General features: G+C 58.2%; 2 long non-coding RNA genes across 3 annotated transcripts in view; one reads left to right on the top strand and one right to left on the bottom strand.

Moving 5' to 3' along the window:
* Nucleotides 1–3548: 3548 nt before the first annotated feature.
* On the top strand, nucleotides 3549–13419 carry LOC145524830 (uncharacterized). Of its 2 annotated transcripts, XR_014067871.1 has the most exons (8): nucleotides 3549–3766; nucleotides 3855–5103; nucleotides 5788–5929; nucleotides 6966–7139; nucleotides 7439–7583; nucleotides 8783–9416; nucleotides 9759–9812; nucleotides 9932–13419. It is a non-coding gene; the product is annotated as an uncharacterized LOC145524830 (long non-coding RNA). The 2 variants fall into 2 exon arrangements; XR_014067872.1 differs by lacking the exons at nucleotides 5788–5929; nucleotides 6966–7139; nucleotides 7439–7583 and having other exon boundaries at nucleotides 3706–3766.
* Nucleotides 8453–15419, bottom strand: part of LOC145524831 (uncharacterized) — a 24550-nt gene continuing 17583 nt past the window's right edge. Inside the window, exons 2-3 of the long non-coding RNA XR_014067873.1 lie at nucleotides 10045–11853; nucleotides 8453–9792 (exon numbers count right to left, since the gene is read on the bottom strand). This is a non-coding gene — a long non-coding RNA (uncharacterized LOC145524831). The remainder of the gene's footprint in view (nucleotides 9793–10044; nucleotides 11854–15419) is intronic.

Below are 15419 nucleotides of genomic sequence, written 5' to 3'. Positions count from 1 at the left end.
TTGCTCCATGCCGTGTGGGATCTTCCTGGAACAGCAACTCATAGTCCCCTGCCCTGGCAGGCGGATTCTTTACCCCTGAGCCTCCAGGAAAGGCTGGAAACCTTCATTTCAACCAAGGTGCCCGATGACAGAGGCCCCCCGGGGTTCGGCTCCCCTGGCAGGGGTGAAGCTTCGGAAGGGTGGGCTGGGCGGTCTCTCCCTTGCAGTGTGCCACATCGTCCGCCGCGGGCCCTCTGGTGCGTGACATGGACCGTGGCCCCGCACTGGGCAGAATGAGTGAACGAGAACCAGCCGGCGAGTCCTCCGGGGCGACCCCGTGGGTGTGTGACGAAGAAAACAGAAGCATACCCTGTGCGGCCCGCAGGGTCCCAGACGGGATGACCCAGTCTACCCACTGGGGTGCTGGCCCGCCTGCCCGAGACGAAACCGAGTGTCGGTGTTCACGCTGGGGGTGCACAGCCTTCCCCTCCCAGTGCCCCTGCCCTTGGGACTCCGGGTCCCGTGGGCACCTCCCTGCCCCTCTCATCCTGGGCTAAGATGGTCTCCGCTTGGTCAGTGCCTGCCTGCTCCCCCCATCCCATGGCCTCACGATTTCACAGGGGAAGAGCTAACAGCTCCACGCAAAGGGCTGACTCACAGACACAAGGGTCCTAGGAAGAGGACAGACCGGGGCTTGTGAATCTGGGGACCTTGGACGGGTCCTCCAGCTCTGTCCCCATCTGCCTGAAGCCTGCTGCTCGGCCCTAAGGGGACAGGGGGCTGACCGCCTAGGAGGTCGGGTCAGTGAACTGTCCTAAGTCCAATTTGGCTGCTGTAATAAAACACCAAACACAGAGCAGCTGAACCACTGTTTATCCTTCAGTCTGGAGGCTGGGAGTGTGAGATCCAGGGCCCGGCAGATTTCGGGTCTGGTGGGAATCTGCTTTCGGGCTCACAGACGGCCGCTTCTCACCATGTCCTCACTTGGGGAAGTGGCAGGGAGTTTCTGGGCTCTCCTATGAGGGCGCTGATCCCGACATGAAGGCCCCACCTCCTGACACCAGCACATTGGCGGTTAGATTCCAACATGTGAATCTGGGGGCTGGAGGGACAAACGTTCAGTCTGTGACTGTAACACGTTCTCAGCTCCTGGGGATTGGGGGTGGACATCTCTGGGGGCTGTGCTGTCTAACACAGCCAGTCTGAGGGGTCCAGCAGGGGTGTTCCAAGAACCACACGTCCTACCACGCGTCAGAGTGACGGGCTAGTATCTCGGAGCCACGCTGGCGTCTCTGGATATTAGACTGGATTCTCTCTGGACTGGGGGGTTCCTGCAATGCGAGATCGCCTGGGAGGTTGTCCACTGAGCAGAGCCTTGGTCTCATCGAGTCCTCCTGAGTCAGGAGCAGCTCTCTGCAGCCCAGGCTGTGACTCTGGAAGCTGCATTTGCAACCAGCAGGGCGGCTCCCCCACACTCACTAGGATTTGACTCTGTCCAGACCAAATGAGGCGTGGACCAGTCAACCAGGGAGCAGCGATGCCCAGGCCTCCCCTCCCCTCTGCATTCACCTCAGGGGCATCAGTGGGCACCCTGTTTCCCTGGCCCCACGCCCCGTGTGTGTTTGCCTGCCCAACTGGACCGTGGGTTTCAGGAGGGCAGAGTCCGTCCACAGTGCCCACTGCCACAGTGCCTGCAGATACCCGGTGGAGGAGCCCAAGCCCCTGGCTGCCCTCTGCAATGTTGATCAGCCAGGGGGCATCCTCAATGCCCACAGCCCAGTCACCCGAGGGATTCAGAAAACAAAAACTGATCGTGATGCGTATTCAGAACCTCCTGAAGATCGGAGTGCAAAGTAGAAGTCATTTTTCTCAAGTGGCACTTACTAATCGTACATACTCCGCGTGTAAGCTCTTGGTCTCTGTGCCTCCCAGGGACTAGGGCCTGGCCGGGCACTAGAAGGGCTGCCATTCTGACCGCCAGTCAGTGACTGCGCAGTCTGGGCGAATCCCCACGCCCCTGTGTGCCCCCGAGACAAAGTTTGGGAAGAGTCCCTCTGCGACCGTGGTTCTGCCTGAGACAGCTCCCGTCCACAGGTGGCTGGGCAGAAGGGATATTTTCTAGGCTAATTGAGCATTGCCCCCAATTCCACTCTCTCCAAGAAAAAGCCTCTTGATTATTCACGTATGAGAACGTGGCTTTAAATAGCACCTCAATTTGCTTCCTCACCCATCCAGGGGTCTCTGTGGAGAGTGGGTGCCCAGGGGAACAGGTCTGCCTCCTAGAAGATCTGGGGGGGGGGCGCCGTCTCCCCCACCAGGGAGGGGACCTGCTCCCATCTCATTTCCATGGGGTAGAGCTTCTCCTGCTATGACAATTAAAAAGATGGAGAAACCATTTGCATTTTTCCTGGGTGTTAATGACCTTCCAAACCAGCGTTCAATTGTCTAGTTTAAAACAGCATGGCTCACGTTGCATGAATAATTCAACTGCTGCTGCGTTCTCCCATGCACAGGGCAAAACCCTCATTTTTGACCTAGTTCCTAAAGTTGAATCCATTCACGTAATCTTTCACACATACTTGGTTTCCTTTTTTTTTTTTTAAGGTATATGTTATTTTACTCACATCCGAAGTAAACTTAGTGCCAAGTTTTGGGGGCTTACACTGACGAAGTGGAGACCTAATTTGTTTTATATCACCTGAAGCCTTGAATTTAATTAATTTTCAGTCTTAGGCACAGAGGCACCCACCGCCTCGCTGTGATCTGACTCAAGTAGGTGCTGTAGGGATGGAGACAGAAGGAGGCATAGGAAAACTTGGCGTTCAGAGAGGCCTCGAGGTGGTCAAAGGTACTCGGGCCGAGGGCTGGGGTCCAGGCTGGGGGGTCAGGGAGATTGAGACCAGGGTGAGGCCGCAGCTCACTCTGGGGCACTGCCTCCCTCCCCAGGAGCCTTCCATCGCAGAGGGTCGTCTTACTGAGCACACGGCCTGCCAGAGTGCTTCCCCCCAAAGCGGAACTCCGCTGCAGAATCGTGAAAACATAGGGTCCTGGCCTCACCCCAAAGCTGGGAAAGCCGCATTTCTGGGCTGCGCCTTGGGCTTCAAAGTTGCTCCCTGGCTGTTCTTAATAGTGTCCTGGGACACAGGGCCACAGCTTGTGGCTGTTGTTCTGTAGCTCAGTCGTGCCCAGTTCTCCGTGACCCCGTGGACTGTAGCTCGCCAGGCTCCCCTGTCCTCCACCACCTCCCAGAGCTTGCTCAAACTCAGGTCCATTGAGTCGGTGATGCCATCCAGCCATCTCATCCTCTGTCGTCCCCTTCTCCTCCTGCCTTCAGTCCTTCCCAGCATCAGGGTCTTTTCCAATGAGTCGGTTCTTCGCACCAGGTGGCCAAAGTATTAGAGCTTCAGCTTCAGCATCAGTCCTTCCAATGAATATTCAGGACTGATTTCCTTTAGGATGCACTGGTTTGATCATCAGACTCTGTAGCTTAGAACAACAGAAATGCACTGTCTGACGGTTCTGAGGGCCACAGTTCTGAGTTCCACAATAATGGAACGGTCATAATGGCTGTTCTAACCATGCTCATTGAGCATTTAGTTGTGCTAGACAACAGCATCATCTTATGTAAAATGTTTAAGCCTTATGGCCACTCTGCAGACGGGGAAATGTAAATGACTCAACTACCGTTACACAACCAGGGTGGTGCTTAGCCGGTCAGTCGTGTCTGACTCTGTGCGACTCCCTGGACCGTAGCCCGCCAGGGTCTGCCGTCCATGGGATTTTCCAGGCAAGAGTACTGAAGTGGTAGCCATTCCCTTCACCAGGGGATCTTCCCAACCCAGGGATCAAACCCAGGTCTCCTGCATTGATTGCAGATTCTTTACCACCTGAGCCACCAGGGAACCGGGGAGTAGAAGTCAACATAGGTCCTTCTCGCTCCGGAGCTCTGGGTCCCCATCCGTCCGTCTCCTCAAAGCCCCCTGAACCCTGAGTGCAGCACAGATCCCCCTGCATCAGGAGAAGCACACCCGCTTCAGTCTTCATCCTCCGCTTTACAGTCTGACGCCTCCCTGGGTCCTGAAGTGACCTGAGATGCTAGGGGCGCGTGGTGGGCGGTGGGTTGGAGAAGGTCTGGCTGAGAAATGTTAGGACAAACCCCACAGGCCGGGTGGCTTCCACACAACACAGGTTTCTCTCTCACGGTTCTGGAGGCTGGAGGCGTGAGATCGGGGTGTCACATGGCAGGGTCTGGGGAGGACCCTCTTCCGGGCTTCTCACCGTGTCCTCTCCTGGCGGGAGGGGTGAAGGATCGGGGTCCGTTTTACGGAAACAGGTTCAGTTCCTGTGGGCTCCATCCTCACAGCCTGGTCACCTCCCTAGGGCCCTCCCGGCCTAGCGCCGTCATCCTGGGGGTCAGGCTTCCCAGCTAGAGTACTGGTTTGGAACACAGTCAGTACTGTGTTACACAGTATGCAGCATCCACATACACAGATGTAGCATCTCAGACCAGAGCTGATGGGCTCGGGGATCCGCGGAGAGGAGGCATGGAGAATGCCGTGGTTTCTAGGGTGGGCGAAGTCCTGGGCAGAATGGGGATGAGGACCTGGGGCAGAGACACGGCGCGGTGGCCCCTGGCCAGCTGAGGGGCTGCAGGAGGACGGGGGAGGGAGGCCCCATGTCAGGGACCTGAGCTGAGCCCGCGCCCCTTGCTGTGCCCAACGTGAGACGCGCCCTGAGAGCGCGCCAGAGAGGCCCACACGGGCGGCTGTGTGTGACCACAGACGTCCCTGTCCTTAGTGAGGATGCCGGCAGCGGGCGTCCCTGTGATCAGGGGTCCGCTCCTCCTCCCCTGGGAAGCCCATGGCCTCCTGCACCTTCTCTATAACTGGAGGCACCCTCCATCCAGGATGCTTTGCTTCTAAACCCCTCCGTGGCCTGTCTTCCCATGGCTAATCCTCCCAAGCCTCTCCCGGCTTCTTGGAGCTCCCGTCTGCCCCCGGGAGCCCCAGAGCCCGGCGGCGATGACTCCATCCATCAAGCTCTCACAGCCGGGATTTCGGCCCCTTCTCAGAGGAAGAGCAAGTCTGTCACAAAGCCCTCTGCTCTGAGCCTGCTGCGTTTAAGGTAAGCCCTGGATATGTATCAAACTGGAGGCCTTATAGAAAAAAAATATCTTTTAAAAAAATCCAGTAGCATTCGCTGTGAAACATCCCCTGTCCTGGTTTGCTGAGCTCCTAGAGACCCCACTCAGGCGGCTGAGGCCATCAATCCGTCTTGGCTTTCAGACTCCCTGCCGACCCCGGGCGTGAACCTTGGTCTCTCTAGAAAGCTCGCGTGTTGAGTTGCTTTGCTTGTTTGGGTCTTGAGGATCTGGGCGTGTGTGTGCCCGTGGGTGTGTATGTGTGTGCATGTGGGTGAGCATATACCCACAGGCACAGGAGCAAGGGCCCCTCGTGAGCCCCCTCACGATGGTGGGGGCGGGGACCGGCTCCTGCAGGTCTATCAACCCCAACGGGTTTGGGAGACGCGTCTCCTGGGGAACCACGAGGGCACAGACTGACCGCCCCCCCCACCGCTCACGGAGCCGAGGCTGGCCTTTCACCAGGACGGGCCTGCAGGCAGCGTCCGAGCAGGGACTGTCCTGGAGCCCAAGCTCACGAGGCCCCCGGGAGGGCCTGGGGTGCTGGTAGAGGGGTGGCCACTTCAGATGGCCCCGGGGGTCTTACCCACGTCCTCCCAGGTACAGAACACCTGGGACGGTCCCGAGGTGATTCGGGCTTAGGCAGATAAGCCTGTCCTCCTCCCCAGCAGGCCAGATGGCAGTGACCCTTGAGGACCACTGAGCAGACCCTGCCTGTTCAGAGGAGGAAACACCCAAACCCTGACAGGTCAGAGGACTGGCCCCGCGGCTCATGGGCAGAGCTTGGAGAACAAAGCCTCGTGCCGTTAGGTACTGGTTTTTAACATAGACCACGTTCAACCTAAAATTCAGAGAAGTGAAAGGGAAGTCGCTCAGTCGTGTCCGACTCTTTGCGACCCCATGGACTGTAGCCCACCAGGCTCCTCCCTCCGTGGAATTTTCCAGGCAAGAGTACTGGAGTGGGTTGCCATTTCCTTCTCCAGGGGATCTTCCCAACCCAGGGATGGAACCCACGTCTCCCGCATCGTAGGCAGACGCCTTACCGTCTGAGCCACCAAGGAAGCTCAATTCAGAGCGGGTTGCAAATCCTGGTGAAGACTAGGTGCTTACTACACATCTTCCAGGGCGGGGTGGGAGAAGGCGGCCTGCAGGCCTCAAAGGGGCCCTTGGGCGCCCACTGACTCACCTCCTCTGGGGTCAGCCTCACTGCACGCCCTTCCCAAGGGGGCTGCTTGTGGCACCAAAGCCCACTTGTGCACCTCTCACAGGCCACACAGTCCCAGAGTCCCCTGTGGGACGGCCAGGCTCGGTCAGGCTGTGTCCAAGCTCTGCCTCTTTGTCCACCCCCTTCCCTGGGCTGGACGCTAAGAGGTGTCCAGCACTGCAAGCTTCATCTCCACACAGCCAGGGGCCAGGGCTGGGGCCGTAAGGATGAGGTCAGAACACAGGGGCAAGGACTGGGGGCTGAGTGCAAAGGCAGAGGGGAACACGCCCAGGGGTGGGGGAAAGGGGGGAGTTCTTGGGAGCAGCGGGGGGTTGGGTGGGTAGGTCAGGCATGGGGGCCTAGGCAGATGGAGGCGCTGATTTCTAAGCAGAATAATGACAAGCAGGGGCTGGGATAGGGGTTAAGGGAGGCTCCCTGGTGGCTCAGATGGTCAAGAACCTGCCTGCAATGCAGGAGACCTGAGTTTGATCCCTGGGTGGGGAAGATCCCCTGGAGAAGGGGATGGCTACACTCTGGTATTCTTGCCTGGAGAATCCCATGGACAGAGGAGCCTGGCGGGCTACAGTCCACAGGGTTGCAAAGAGTTGGACATGACTGAGCAGTAACACTTAAGCTTTCCAGAGGCAGTGGGAGCAATTCTAACGGTGATCCCCAGGCAGCAGAGAGGGGACCTGGTGCTGGGCACCCGTCAGCCTCCCCAGAGGACTTTCTGACTCTGAGAAAAGTAATGAGACGCGGTTTTTGGCCCAGCAGACTGACTGGCATCAGCTGAGAAGAGCCATTCTACACTCGCTGGTAGGAAGGAACTCACTTTAGTTCGTTAGAGGTGATGACGAGATAGTCGTTATGTTGCTGAGCTGTCTTTGCCCATTAGACATTCATATGGATGTATCTGGGTACGATGCCTTGATGACTGAAATTTGTCCTAACTGTATTCCAACCACAAACATGGGAGGGAAATGGACAGAATACAACCAGTGAAGACTGGAGGGTTGCTCAAGTTTTGTTGTTTTTCAGTTGTTAAGTCATATCCAACTCTTTGCAACCCCATGGACTGCAGCACACCAGGCTCCCTGTCCTTCACCATCTCCTAGAGTTTGCCCAAGTTCATGTCCATTGAATCGGCGATGCCATCCAACCATCTCATCCTCCTATGGCGTGGCTCAGAGCTTCATACGCAAGCCCCTTTGACATGACAAAGCAGTGATCCATGAAGGGGTCGTTAAAGCTGGGGGTGGGGTGAGCATATTTTGATTCATTGTTCTATTCTCTGGACTTTGCCATGTGTTTGAGATTTTCCTTAATGAGAATTTAAAAAGGGTAGGGCAGAACCTCAAGCATGTCTGGTGAGAATGTGGGGACCGGGTTCTCTCGTACAATCTAGGGCAGGTGACTCGAGGTTTGGGGCAAGCGATCTGGCACCTTTAACAAGAGAAGTGAAAACAGGCGTACCTGTGGAGGCAGGTCACTTCTGCGTGAACAGGCGCCTGAGGGCTCGCACACAAGGAGGTGGGCCGGGTGCTGCGGCCACGCGGCCCGTCCCGGGGTGGACACGGGTGAACTGGTGGGAGGTGTGGGCTGGGGTCCGGTCGGAGGGCCAGCTGCTGTGGCCCCAAGCCAGACGTCTGACCCCCAGAACCTCAGAACGTGACCGTGCTTGGAAGGAAGGCCTTTAAAGGCATAACTAAGTTACAGTGAGGTCTTTAGGATAGGCCCAAATCCACGATGACTGGGGTCTTTGTGCCAAGAGATCAGGACACAGGCACGCACGGAGGGACGGTGTGAGGACGTGGGGAGGACCACGTCCCCGGGCCAAGGACAGAGGCCTCAGGAGGACACAGCCCTGCTGACACTGAGCTCTTGGACTTCCAGCTCCCGAGACTGGGAGATGGCCCAGTACCTCGCCAGCCCTAGCAAACTGATCCACTAACCCCATTTGTATAAAAATACATAACAGCAGAAGCCCTGCTACATGTCTGTGCTAGTGGAGAGTGGGTCGCAGGCCACAAGCCAGGCTCCTAAAGCCGATATCCTGGGTGTGTGGGGGTCAGGGAAAGTCAGCTTACTTTTGCATTTTCTGCATTTCCTCACATCAACCACACATTACCTTTGCCATTGAAAAAACAATGTATCTTCTGTATTGTCAGAGAATTAAAAAAAAGAGAGAGAGAGCCATACAGAAAAAAGTTTCTGAACCATGTATCAGGAGACTGGATTCAATTGAGATTGTGAATTTCCAGAAATTCTGCATAAAACTGAATTTTAAAAAAGCCAGTTTAGTTGGGTATGGGAAGTAGAAATTTGGAGAAAAAGGTCAGACGTCCCATTTCTTTTGTTGATGCTTCTTTCAGACCGAGTAAATCTGTGCTCGTCGCGCTAGGATGGTGACACTGTGTATTTATAAGGTGGTCATAAAATTAACATATTTTGTCTTTCAGTAAAAGGACACTTCCCGGCAGATCCTCCGAGAATCTCAAGGTCGCAGGCTTGAGAGGAAGGCCGTTCTTGCCCCAAACCCTGGGACTGTTCTCATCCCCTTGGCCTTGACGCCCCGTGGACGTCTGGCTTCCTCTCCCACTGGAGTGACCCTAGCGCCCCTGCCTGGCCTGTCCAGAGGCAGCCCCCAGGCAGGGCGTGGCGGGCACCTCCCTCACGTGGAGGAGTGGCAGTGCCCAGGGCAGACACGCCGGCTGGCCGGACGCCTGCCCCTCCTTCCTTCTTTGCTCACATACTGTAATAGCACATGGACTCTTCATTACAAAGAGCATAATTTTGGAGATCACCTTAAGGCAGTTAAAGGCCCAGACACAGGGTTTCCTTGGTGGGCTCAGTGGTAAAAAATCCACCTGCCCATGCAGGAGACATGGGTTCGATCCCTGAGTCAGGAAGATCCCACACGCCGTGGAACAACTGGGCCCGTGCGCCACAATCACCGAGTCTGTGCCCCAGAGCCTGGAAACCACGACTGCTGAAACCCACGTGCCCTAGCGCCGGTGGTCCACAAGCGAGGCCACCGCAGTGAGAAACCCGCGCATCGCAGCTAGGGAGTAGCCCCCGCCTGCAGTAACGAAAGTAAGTGAAATGTTTCCATGTCTTCAGAAACACAAAGATTTTAGGTGGGAGAGGGGTAAGGAGGGGGAGAGAGGCTACATTTTTGTTTATTTCTAAGTGTTCATCCCGGAGAAGGCAATGGCACCCCACTCCAGTACTCTTGCCTGGAGAATCCCAGGGACGGGGGAGCCTGGTGGGCTGCTGTCTATGGGGTCGCACAGAGTCGGACACGACTAAAGCGACTTAGCAGCAGCAGCAAGTGTTCATCCCCAGTTTTGGACTCAGCCTCACCTGTGGTTGGTTGTACCCTCCAGAACTAATCAGGCAGTTAAGTTGGTCCCGGGTTTTTCATGTCCCCCTCAGGCACCGATGAACCGTGGCTGGGGTGGAAAGGCCTCTGCAGAATGAATGAACCTCGTAAGTTAAAGCCACAATCCCCAAGCTCAGCCGGCTCCTACCCGGGGGACGTCCCCTGCGTCCTGAGAAAGACACAGAGGTCCGAGGTGCCCAGGTCACTCCTGGGGCTTCCTTCACAGCCTTGCCTGCAGGTGAGGCTGCTCTGGAAGGTGGACCAGCTCCGGAGCACCCGCAGCCACACCTGCTGTGACTTCTCCTGGGAATCACCCTCCATCCCAAAGTCCTGCCTCACCTTCTCCGACTCCCTTCCCCTCCGGGCACTTCCTGTGCCTGCAAACAGCTCATCAGGACCTTCCATCCCCGGACAGGCGTCTGCTGGGAGCTTCTCCAGCCCGAGGACCGTGCCTGGGGCAATCAGGTCCAATCTGGGTGCAGGCGCCTCCTCCTGAGCCGGCCCTCCTGGGAGCCGGGTGTCTTCCAGGGTGACCCAGTGATGCGAGGCTCCTGCCCTGCGTGCAGCCCCCTGCGGAAGTACCCACCCTGCCCACATGTCCCCAGTCTCCGGCAGCTGCGATGGGTGATTCTAGGTGTCCAAGGAAGGGAGCTTCCAGCTGGGGAGGACCTGAGAGGGGTTCTGTTGGCCTTGGCTCAGAGGCCCGCCCTGTCCCGGGCTGTTCACAGGGCTCACAGCTTTTCAAATCTTGTCTGGCCCGGCATGGCTGGTTCTCCCCCTCCTGTGACACAGGCGGGCACTGTCACCCCGCGTGGCGGGTGCAGAGTACACAGAGGGACAAGTAACTTGGTCAAGCCCCATCCAGACCCATCTAGACCCCAGGTCCCTGCCAGGGCAGAGCCTCGCGTGCTACAGACAGAGGGAGATGTGACCTTGGAGGAAGGTCACAGCGAGCCAGCGCTGCTGGCTTTGAAGACAGAGGAAGGGTCATGGTGCTGCAGGGCGTGGGGCCCTGTGGTTGTTCAGTAGCTCAGTCGTGTCCGACTCCCTGCGACCCCACAGACCGCAGCACAGCAGGCCTCCCTGTCCGTCACCAACTCCCGGAGCTTGCTCAAACTCATGTCTGTTGACTCAGTGATGCCATCCAACCATCTCGTCCTCTGTCAACCCCTTCTCCTCCTGCCTTCAGTCTTTCCCAGCATCAGGGTCATTTCCAGTGAGTTGGCTCTTCACATCAAGTGGCCAGCGTAGTGGAGCTTCAGCTTCAACATCAGTCCTGTAAAAGGCAGGACTCGGCTTCTCCCCAGAGCCTTCAGGAAGAACGAGATGGGTCCCACTGACCATCCCAGTGAGACCCAGAGTTGAACGTGACCTGCAGAACTGTAAGATGAGCAATCTGTTGCTTCAGGCCATGAAGTCTGTGGTAAGTCGTTTGTTAGAGCAGGAACGAATACAACGCAGAACCAGGCATAAAGCCTGGAATTGCCTCCTTCCTTCCTCCTGGTGGCCGAGGCCTGGAGGAGGAGGGGCTGCGTCACTGTTGATGGCAGTCGGGATAGGATGCAGATCAGGTGAGAAATTTCACCTCTCTCCAGCCAATGCAGCTTAGTGAGTGACGAGCCCCCGTCCAGAACACGGCACCAGTGGGTGGGCTGCCCAGGCCAGTGGCTCCAACCTCAGTTCCAGGCACAGGTTAGAGGGGAGGTGCTGGTGCTGGCTGAGCAATCTCCTCTGCACTCGCCCTGCTGGCACTCCTTGGGCAGGTGACGGGGCAGGGAAGGGTAGGAGCTCGGGGCCTTCCGGCAGTTCTCCCTGGGCCCCTGGAATGGGAAGCAGCATCCCGAGTTCACGGGGCTGTAAGGAGGCCCCAGTGTGGCCGAGGGCAGCTGCTGGGCCTGGGAGCTCCGCAGGGCGTGTGGGGTGGAGCTCGGACGGCGGAGCCTTTCGTCTCCAAGGGCACCCGTGTGCAGTCACGGCTGAACAGACGCAGGTGAGGGGTGACTGAAAGTGCGGCAAATCAAACGGGCCTCATCCAGGCCGAGATTTAGAGAGATCCGGGGTCCTGGAGACCAGCCGAGCAGAGCAAATCTCAGTGGCCAATTTCTCAGAAAGACCAGCTCTGCAGACCATCGGGCTTATGAGATTCACCTGGGGGATAGGAAATCCTTGTTAGAGGAGGCTGGTCTGCGAGGCAAGGACTCACCCACATGCAGACAGGCTCACGAGTGCTCCCATGCACCCTGAAACCATCTAGAACTGCCAAGCTGCTGGGACCCACGCTCAAGAGCTGTGACCCAAAGGCTGCAAACGGCAGAGCCAGCCTGGGTTTCTTTCTTGATCTTTTCAAATCCAGCATCTGCACTGTTAGGACTCTGATTTCCCTGAGGCTCCTGGCACCCTGGGTCAGGTGTGAGCACACCCACCTGGGGCAGAGTCCAGGGCGAGGCTGGTGGGGGAGGAGGGACGGGACGCAACAGCCCGCACAAACCCAAGTGCACAACCGCAGGACTCTGCATTTGTTGCTGTTCAGTAGTCAAGGCATGTTTGACTTTGTGACCTCGTGGACTGCAGCACACCAGGCTTCCCTGTCCTTCCCTATTTCCCCGAGTTTGCTCAAACTCATGTCCACTGAGTGGGTGATGTCATCCAACCACCTCATCCTCTGTCGCCCCTTCTCCTCCTGCCCTCAGTCTTTCCCAATATCAGGGGCTTTTCCGATGAGTTGGTGCTTTGCATCAGGGACTTTGCACACGAGCGCATTCAGATACCGTGGGCAAGGTGCGGTTTCCTCCAGCAGGACACAGGCCCCGCGGTCTTCATGGTCGTGCTGACCCAATGTACCCAGGCCATTTGGGGCTTGGCTGTCCTCAGATGCAGCCAGGAGCAGCCTGCTCGGGCTCCGAGGGTGGAGAAGTGGGAAAGTCCTTCTCCTGCGCCACTGCCTCTCCTGGTGCCCCAGGGCCTGGAGTTTTGTGGCTGGAGGCTCAGTCCTTCAGGACGGACATTCCTCTACCCCCAGGAGCTGCAGCTGATCCACAGCACCTCTGCTGAGGGCTGAGGGCTTTGGGACCCTGAGGAGAGCTGTGTCCAGGCTGCGGGGGGGTGAGAGGAGACGGGAAGCCCAAAGTCAACAGTCCAGCTCCAGACCGCCCCCACCCCGCCCCCGCCATGGAGCGGACCTTGAGTCGTTCGCCTCAGGCTGGTGGGAGCTCTCCTCAAAAGCAAAACACAGGCCCTGTGGTAACGCGTTCCTGTACAGGTATTTACAACTGTGCATTAGTCGCTCAGTCGTGTCCAACTCTGTACGACCCCATGGACTGTAGCCTGCCAGGCTCCTTTGTCCACAGAATTCTCCAGGCAAGAATACTGGAGTGGGTAGCCTTTCCCTTCTCCAGGGGATCCTCCCAACTCAGGGATCGAGCCCAGGCCTCCTGCATTGTGGGCAGATTCTTTACCCTCTGAGCCACCAGGGAAGCACAGTTAAAAATGTTTTTAAAAATGAAGAATTATTTCTGTAGCAAAGAACGTCAAGCTAAAGTGAGAGATTCTGTATCCAGACTGCTTGGATTTTAATCCACCTCCACCGGCTATCAGCTATGGGACCTCAAGAGTCTTCACCTCTCTGTGCCTCACTTTCAAATGGGGATGGTAGTAGTATGTGACTCTCAGGGTTATTGGGAGGAGTCAATAAAATGAGTTAGTATTTGTAAATCACCTAGCATAGCGCCTGGCACATGGTAAATGCTACATACATATTTGTTAAACAAGATACGCCAGTATCTGGACATACTCAACCTGATGCATCCCGCTCCGATCTTTGTTTTCTGGTCCTGAGTGAGACGGGGTGGGAACGCCAGGCCGGAGCCCAGTACCTGCTGAGGACAAAGCTGGGGAGGGGAGGGGACAGAGGTAGACTAGGGGTGTGCACGCTGGTAGGCGGTGTGAACACCCGCAAATCGCACAGAAGAGCCCTGGCAGGACGCGGCTGTCGAGGCGCTGGGGGACACACACCTGACCCAGCCCCCCGCCTTCAGTCCTGCGTTTACCCTGACGGGCGGCCCCTGGCCCAGCTCCCAGGCCAGCGGTCCCCGCTCCCAGGGTGGGCGGGCACATAGCCACGTTCCGGGTCCGGGCCCTCCCCGGGGGAGTTCTGGGCCTGTCTTCTCAGCTGCCCTCTCCCTAGTGCTGGGGGGACCCTGGAGGAGCAGGACGCGCTGACAGGTGATGCTGCTGCAGTGTCTCAGCCGACGCTGGGCGCCCCGGGGAGGGACGTGCCAGGTGACCCCCCAGCTGTCACGCCTGCCGTCCTATACGGGGCCCAGGCGCCCCCACCCCTCCGTCCTCCCCTTCCTCCCCCCTCCCCTCCTCCCCTTCCTCCCCCCTCCCTTCCTCCCCTTCCTCCTCCCCACCCTTCCGTTCCCCTTCTCCCTCCCCTCCTCCCCTCCCCACCCCTCTCCCTCCTCCCCTCCTTCCTCCCCTTCCATCCTCCCACCCCACCTCCCCATCCCTCCTCCCCTCCCCTCCCTCCTGCCCTCCCTCCTGCCTTCCTCCCCTCCCCCTCCCTCCTCCTCTCCCTCCTCCCCTCCCCCTCCCTCCCCATCCCTCTTCCCCTCCCTCCAAGCTGCCCTGCCTCCCCTCCCTCCTCCCCTCCCCTCCCTCCTCCCCTCTCTCCTCTCCTCCCTCCTCCCCTCCCCTCCCTCCTCCCTTCCCTCCTCTCATCCCTCTTCCCCTCCCCCTCCCTCCCCCTCCCCTCCCCCTCCCCTCCCCCTCCCTCCCCATCCCTCTTCCCCTCCCTCCAAGCTGCCCTGCCTCCCCTCCCTCCTCCCCTCCCCTCCCTCCCCTCCCTCCTCCCTTCCCTCCTCTAGTCCCTCTTCCCCTCCCTCTAAGCCGCCCTGCCTCCCTGTCCTCCTCTGCTGTGGGCCCTGTGCCTCGGTCTCAGGAACTGTATGAAGTTATGTGCTTGAGGAGCTGACAGCAGCCTCCGGGCTCAACTTTTGATCCACCGGGATGCTGACATCTTCAAAACGGAGCAGGCTTCTGGCTTCCTGTTCCCTTAGTTGGTGGTGGCAGCTGTCCTGCAGGGGTGTGGCCGGGCGCGTCAAGGCCGGGTGTGAGTGCACGAGGAACCAGGACGGGCTGTCCCAGGGCAGGGAGGTTCAGGGGCCTCCGAAGGTGGAGACAGGCCCCCGCCCCTCCTCTGAGCTGCTCTTCCCCAGGCCCCTGCCTTTCCGGGTGCCAGAGTCTTGGCCTCAGGACGGGGGTGCCTGTGGGCACGAGGGATGCTCGGGGCTCCTGAGGGACCCGCGTGTCTGGAGAGGGCCAGGCCCGTCACTCTGGGCAGGGGTCAGGGTGTACCACTGTCAGGGCCCTCTCCCGCGTCCCTGACAGTCCAGAGGAGGATGAGGACGGCCTCCCACAGGGAAGGCCCGCGGGGACAGACGTCAAGGTCCAGGCGTGGGCAGGACCGGGTCCTCCTGAGGCCTCTCTCCTCCCCATGTAGATGCTGCCTCCTCCCCGTGTCCTCACGTGGCCGTCCCTCTGTGTGTCTCTGTCCTGACCTCCTTTTCCTATAAGGACACCAGTCACATTGGATCAAGGCCGACCTTAATGACCTCAGTTTACCTTAATCACCTCTTTAAAGGTCCACTCCAAACACAGCCACAGCCTGAGGTGCTGGGACTGTGGGTTTAGCATAGGAATTGGGGGACACAACT

The sequence above is a fragment of the Giraffa tippelskirchi genome, chromosome 10 (assembly GCF_054371585.1).
Source record: "Giraffa tippelskirchi isolate mGirTip1 chromosome 10, T2T-mGirTip1v1.2.pri, whole genome shotgun sequence".
Classification (NCBI taxonomy): domain Eukaryota; kingdom Metazoa; phylum Chordata; class Mammalia; order Artiodactyla; family Giraffidae; genus Giraffa; species Giraffa tippelskirchi.
Note: the sequence above shows the minus strand (reverse complement) of the source record. Positions and strands in the feature narration are given on the sequence as shown.